The sequence below is a fragment of the Callorhinus ursinus genome, unplaced genomic scaffold (assembly GCF_003265705.2).
Source record: "Callorhinus ursinus isolate GAN/ISIS: 27379988/994484 unplaced genomic scaffold, GSC_fseal_2.0 scaffold17, whole genome shotgun sequence".
Classification (NCBI taxonomy): domain Eukaryota; kingdom Metazoa; phylum Chordata; class Mammalia; order Carnivora; family Otariidae; genus Callorhinus; species Callorhinus ursinus.
This window is the reverse complement of record NW_027397079.1, coordinates 15,772,613-15,779,469: the sequence shown is the minus strand read 5'-3', so window position 1 is coordinate 15,779,469 and position 6,857 is coordinate 15,772,613. Positions and strand designations below refer to the sequence as shown.

The following is a 6,857-nucleotide window of genomic DNA, read 5'->3' as shown; positions in this document are numbered from 1 at the left end:
GAAGGAAGGAAGGAAGGAAGGAAGGAAGGAAGGAAGGAAGGAAGGAAAGAGAGAGAGAGAGAGAGAGAGAGAGAGAGAGAGAAAGAAAGAAAGACAGACATAGACTTATGAGCCAGCAATTTCACTTCTGAGTATACACACAACGGAATTGAAAGCAAGGAATCAAGTGGATATTTGTAGAACCATGTTCATCGCAGCATTATTCCTAATAGCTCAAAGGTGGAAGCACTGAAATGTCCATTGACAGATGAATGGATTTTTTTATTTTTTTTTAAAGATTTTATTTATTTATTTGAGAGAGAGAGAATGAGAGATAGAGAGCACCAGAGGGAAGAGGGTCAGAGGGAGAAGCAGACTCTCCGCCGAGCAGGGAGCCCGATGCGGGACTCGATCCCGGGACTCCAGGATCACGACCTGAGCCAAAGGCAGTCGCCTAACCAACTGAGCCGCCCAGGCGCCCCTGAATGGATTTTTTAAAAAAAAAAAAATGTAGTATATACATACAATAGAATATTATTTAGCCTTAAAAAGGAAAGAAATTTTGATACATGCTACAATATGTATGAACCTGGACATTATGCCAAATGAAAGAAGCCAGACACAAAAGCACAAATACTGGATAATTCACTCCTATGAGATACCTAGAGTAGCCAAATTCACAGAGACAGCAAGTATAATGGTGTATGAGGCAAGGGGCTACAGAGGGAGGGTAATGGGAGGTTATTCGATGGGTACAGAGTTTCAGTTTGGGAAGATGAAAAAGTCCTGCAAGTGGTTGGTGGTGATGGTTATACAACAATGTGAATGTACTTAATGCCTCTATACTGTAGACTTAAGAATAGCTAAAATGGTACGTGTTATATGTATTTTACCACAGTAAAAAACTAAGAGATTTTTAAAACTTAAAATCTTTAAAAAATTAATTAAAATGAAATTAAACTTAAAAGTAAAGTGAATTCCTCAGGCCCCATATCTATGCGCCAAGTGTGCTATTTCTGCTTCTTCGGATCATCCTTCCAACTGCAAGTACCCATCTGTGGCCTTTTGGCTGGTTCATCAACATTACCTTGGATGAGCATCCTTTCTTCTAATTCTCTTCCTCTAGGCCACCAGCTACCTCCTGCATCCTGCAGACTACACCTGCCAGTTATTAATTAATGCTCTGCCCCTCCCCCAACTTCCTCTGGTTCCCGTGTTTTCGTACATCACCTCCTGCTGCGCTAGGCTCAATCTCTGTGCAGTTGGACATGCGGGTATTTGTACTTACTGACCTGGGTAAGCAAGAAACACATGAAACGGATGTTTCCTCTTTGCAGATGATCCTAGAACAGGAGAACCTTTGGGTGGCACATCCATGTCCATTTATTCTTATCAGCGTGCAACAAATGTTTTGTGGCTTAGGATTTCAAAGAAAGGGAGTTTTATTAACTTATCAGCTGAACTAGCATTACAATAGCTTGTGAAGAGTTTGCAACCGTTTGGGTTTAAAGGACAGACAACATGAAACACTTAATGAAAAACTTTCACAAAACTTCGACTATTTCCAGCAGTTTAGCATGTGAGAATCACTTTTATATGATGACACCCCTGAAAATAAAAACCGTTTTTACTTAAAGCAGTTCTTCTAGTTGCTGTTTTAAACGTTATCCCAGGAACAGAGACGCTATTCAGTAAAATGCAACTGCAGCCTTCTCAACAATAAGGTTCACTAGTTGCTATGTTTTCTGGTGATGATATTTTTCTTTGTGAATGTATAGTGATAGCCATAAATGTGATTGTCAATAGTATTACTATAATTTACTTTCTAATAGGATGATTTTTATTTTTACGTGTTAGTGCTATAAAATTTCTGATAATATTAGAATTTATTCTGTGCTCTATAGCGATACCAGTAAACTATATTCTCAGCCATATTTTTCAATGTTTCAGATTATTAACAAAGTCATCTGTGTTTTAAAATGAAGGCTTTAAAATATACCCTTAATAATACCGTTATAGTGTTCATAAAGTTAAAAAAATAAACATATAGATCAATAGTTCAGGTCTTTAAAACTGGTATAATGATGATATAAACATCTTTCTCTAAAAAGGAAAATTATTTCTACCAGAATAGAGCCCTTCTTTGATTAGAACTGTGATTCCCACATTGTGAGCTGAAGCACCTTGGGGTGACTCCAGAGGTAGCATGGGCCATTATGTTTTGGAGGGACACAGTTGGACACCCCATAAGCTGCTGCTATTAAGTTGTTTAGACCTAACTACTTAAGAAGGGCAATTTTTAGGTGTTTCTTTGGCCTCAGGGCAGCAGAAATCAGGGAAATTTGGGAATCTCTGGATTAGAAAGATGAGTGGACACAAACTATAAGATAAGTGACAAGTACTTATTTAGTATAACCCTGTCGTTTTATACACGAGAACACTGAGGTACAGCATGGTTAAAATCTGAAATCTGGTGAAGCCAAAACACTCAGCTTCCTGGCTGTCTTGCTGGGGCTGTAAGCCAAAAGAGGCTTTTGAGGCTTCCATGTTTATGCTGCTCCCCTGACTTCCTGCTTTCTTTCCTGTAGATCCAAGCCTTGAAGCCCCAGCTTGACCATCTACCAGCTGAGTAGCTCAGGCCAAGTTCCTTACCCTCTGTAAACTGTAGCTTCCTCATTTGCAAAATAAGTGGGTGATGATAATTGCTAATAAAAGGTAAAACGGAGTCACTTCTAGAATCAGTAGAAATGATGCGTTTGAAAAAAGACTTGTAAACTGCTAACTGCTTTAGAAATTGTTGGTTTTCATTAAACAGTATTTAAACATTTATGTTCCAAGCACTGGAGAGACAAAAAGAAACTCAAAATCACCTCTATGGTCAAGAGGCTTAGCTCTCCTGGAGGGGAGAAATAGAAATGATTATAGTAAAAATTGATAAATGTTACAATGGAGGTAAAGACCAAGTATAATGCAAGTAGGGAAGAAGGTCCTCCTGCGAGGGTCGGGAAGACCTGGCAGAAGGGGCAGGGCTCCCGGTCTGAGGAGGAGGGTGAGCAGGTGATGGACGGGGGAGGGAGAGTAGGCCACAGAGTGGGAACAGCCTGGACCAACGAGAGACGTGAAGGATTAGACTGCCTTCTGGATGGCATAGCATTCCATAGGGCTAGAGGGAGGACAGGAAACAGGGGAGGAAACATTACAGATGGGAGACTAACTGTGTGTATTGGGTCTTGGTCGTTCGGGGCCTGGTATTCCTTCCAAAGGAGTGGACACTTCCCTGAAAACCTGGTGCAGTGTGCAGCTCCTCCTCCCGACCTCCATGTCAGAAGGAGGCTCTGTAAATCTCCCCAGTTTTAAAAGCTGACAGCAATACCTTAAGTTATCAGAATGTGGGTTTCATTTTCTTCGCAGCCATTTAAATCCGTCACACATACTGTCACTAAGTGAATGTCATCTTCCTGTCTGTCAAATTCACTAAGACGTTAAGGCCGCTTTGCTGACAAGGCCTGCCCTCACTGAAGCCGACCAGGAGGTGCACCTGCACCCTTCCTCACGGAGCGCAGGCGGAAAAAGGATCTTATTATGGAATGCGTGATCAAGGGGACCTCCGCTTCTGGGTCGGTTCCCTCACAATGTGTCAGGCAGGTAGCCCCATGATCTGTGTGTCTCAGGACCACATTGTGACAAGTAGTGGCATCATCACAACCCAGAATGGAGATGGGAGTCATGTTTGGGGGCGCTCTCTTTGCTGCACATTCAGAAGGCCCTGGGGTCCTACTTGTGGAACAGACTGACCTTTGAGAAGTCTCGCTCTTCCCTCCAGCAGCAAAAGGGCTCTGCGGAAGTCCCTGCCGACCGGGTCAAGCCTTCTGGAAGTAGATGCTCCTCCTGCCAACACGGCGTCAGAGCGTCAACAGGAGCGGAGCTGCGTGCCCGGCGCGCATGCGTCATTCACCTCATGGCCTCGCCTCGTGGGGGCGTTGTATCGTCTCACGAGGTCGACGGAGGGCCCCGTCCAGTACCAGATATCTTGAGACATAGAAAAATCATATTCCTATAGCTTTTATTACAGTTGTGTTTTATTATTAGTTGTGGTTAATCTCCCACTCCACCTAATTTAGAAGTTAAACCTTTATTACAGGTATGTGTGTATAGGAAAAAAACGTGGTGTATATAAGGTTCAGTACTATCCACGGTTTCAGGCGTTCCCTCCTGGCTTCCAGAGCCTGTCAAGACAGAGGGCTCCACCGACTTTTGCAAGGGATGCTGTCTTGTTTTCTGTCTTGAGCATTCACATTTGTTGCTTCCTCTCAGCGTCGCCCATTTGCTTTGGCGAGGAGTGACTAAACCATGGGTGGCTTCAGGTCTCCAAATCCCAGGAAGGAGGCAGGCTTCAAACCGAACAGAGAGGTGGCTGGTGTTCCCCTAGTTCAAAGCACCCCACGGCAGAGCATGTGGGGCACATGGCACCGCGCTCCCCCTGTGCTGCTGTCAGACCTGATCAATAAGCCTCTGTACCTCGACTCTGGGAACTGGGCTGCTCGGCCTCCTGGATTAAGGACTCCTTGATCAGGGAGTTGCTGCCAGAGTTTAATTATTATTTACTCACTGTTTATTATTATTATATGCCAGGTGTCGCATTAAACATGTTAATCCTCATAACTGACCTTTGCATTAAGTTCTGTTATCACCTTTGAATTGTTAGACTATTATCACCGTTTTAGAGATAAAGAAACTGAAGCTTGTAGAAGCTAAATAGTTTCTCCCAAGTCAAGTAGGCTGTAAGCAGGAGAGCTGGGATTTGAACTCAGGTCTGACTGACTCCAAAGCCCCAGGCCCTCACTGGAGGGATGGGAGCAAGAAGACAGGTTCTGCAGGAAGATTCCAGTGTTCTGACACTCCTGTATGTGTCCAGTATCACTGTGGATGTTGGTCTCTCTTGATCCAGGATATATCAGTGCTGAGTGGTTTTAAAACTCCTAACTGAAACAGTCAGAATAGACACAGGGATTATCTCAACCCAGTAAATTGACCTGCATTCCCTCATGTCGTCATTGATACTTGAATGATGAGCAGGTACTTTCACATTCATGATCACACTTGCTTCTCTAGAACTGAAATAGGTTAATTTGCTTCTTGAAACCAACATAGAGATTTAGAAAAGTTAGGTGCATACAACATAAGACAATGTCCATTGATGATACTTCTGCACTGAAAGTTCTTGGTCAAACCTGTGTCAAATTCTTCTCTGACCAACTTAGAACTCTCTGTGGCTTTGATGAACGTAAGTCTGCTGTTCAGGGGTGTGTTGGAGCTGGCTTATACTGGCTCATGAGGACCAGCCGTGTACACCCCTTCCAAACTCTACATTCAGTGAAGTCATATCAAATGGCCATGTAAGAAGTATTTATACCTGTCTCTTAGCTTCCTAGGGTTGCCTTAGCAAAGTACCACAAGGTACCATAATTGAGAGTTAACTATTACTATGTTGCATATTAGTTATTTATTATGTAACATTATTTTCTTAACCAATATAATGATGTAACTAATTGCTATTATAACGATAATATCAATGATATACATGTACTGTATTGTCTTACAGTTCTGGAGGCCAGAAGTCAAGGTGCCAACAGGCCTATGCTCCCTCTAACATTCTGGGTAGAACCTTCCCTACCTTTTCCTAGCTTCGGGTGGTGGCCATCAATCCTTGGCATTCCTTGGCTTGTAGGTACATCCCTCCAATCTCCACTTGTATGGGCCCTATCCCTCCACTTGTGGGCCCTGACATTCTCCCTGTGTGTTTCTTCTTGTTATAAGGCCATCAGTAATATTGGATTAAGTGCACACCCGGCTCCAGTATGACTTAATCTTAACTAATTACATCTAGAATGACCCTATTTCCAAACAAGGTCACATTTGGAGGTACTGACGGTTAGGACTTGAACATATATTTGGGGGGGGGTGCAATTCAACCCATAACACCATGGAAATCAGAAAAAATGCTACAAATCGGGGCTTTTTTTGTTTTTTTGTTTTTTTGAGTTGGTTTCCAGCATATCAGTGTATTGGTCTGTCACTTGATATCAGGAGAGGGCCACTCACCTCAAATATCACTTTTCCATGGGCATTTTCATCAGAAATGTCCTCATACTCCAAAGAGACTATATTACCCTCCCTGGCAGAATAAGAATTAAAGGTACAAACATGCTAGTTGGGATTTACCAGCCATTTCTAAACTTTTTTTTTTTTTAAGATTTTATTTATTTGAGAGAGAGAGAATGAAGAGAATGAGAGGGAAGAGGGTCAGAGGGAGAAGCAGACTCCCTGCTGAGCAGGGAGCCTGATGTGGGACTCGATCCCGGGACTCCAGGATCATGACCTGAGCCGAAAGCAGTCGCTTAACCAACTGAGCCACCCAGCGCCCCACCAGCCATTTTTTAACCCTTAAAAAAATTTTTTTTAAAGATTTTATTTATTTATTTGAGAGAGAGAGAGTGAGAGACAGAGAGCACGAGAGGGAAGAGGGTCAGAGGGAGAAGCAGACTCCCCGCTGAGCAGGGAGCGCGATGTGGGACTCGATCCCGCGACTCCAGGATCATGACCTGAGCCGAAGGCAGTCGCTTAACCAACTGAGCCACCCAGGCGCCCCTTTAAAAATTTCTTATATGTATTTCCATTATAAAAAAATTGAAAAATACAGAAAAGTAGAAAGAGAAGTTAAAAATAAATCATTCATAGCTTCATCATCCAAAAAGAGCTATAATTAATTCTTGATACATTTTCAAAATATTTTTGGAACTTTTTTTTTTGTTATTCATATTTCTCTTTTGGTGCCTAACCTGTTTGAATGCTTTGCCCTCTCTTCCACATGCTTTTTA

The 6,857-nt window shown here is 42.6% G+C and overlaps 1 long non-coding RNA gene across 1 annotated transcript in view; it reads right to left on the bottom strand.

The window, feature by feature from the left end:
* The window catches only part of LOC112834439 (uncharacterized), a 13,396-nt gene extending 9,867 nt beyond the window's left edge, over positions 1 to 3,529 (bottom strand). The window contains exons 1-2 of the long non-coding RNA XR_003210911.2: positions 3,353 to 3,529; positions 1,272 to 1,396 (exon numbers count right to left, since the gene is read on the bottom strand). This is a non-coding gene — a long non-coding RNA (uncharacterized lncRNA). The remainder of the gene's footprint in view (positions 1 to 1,271; positions 1,397 to 3,352) is intronic.
* Between the last annotated feature and the right edge of the window lie 3,328 nt (positions 3,530 to 6,857).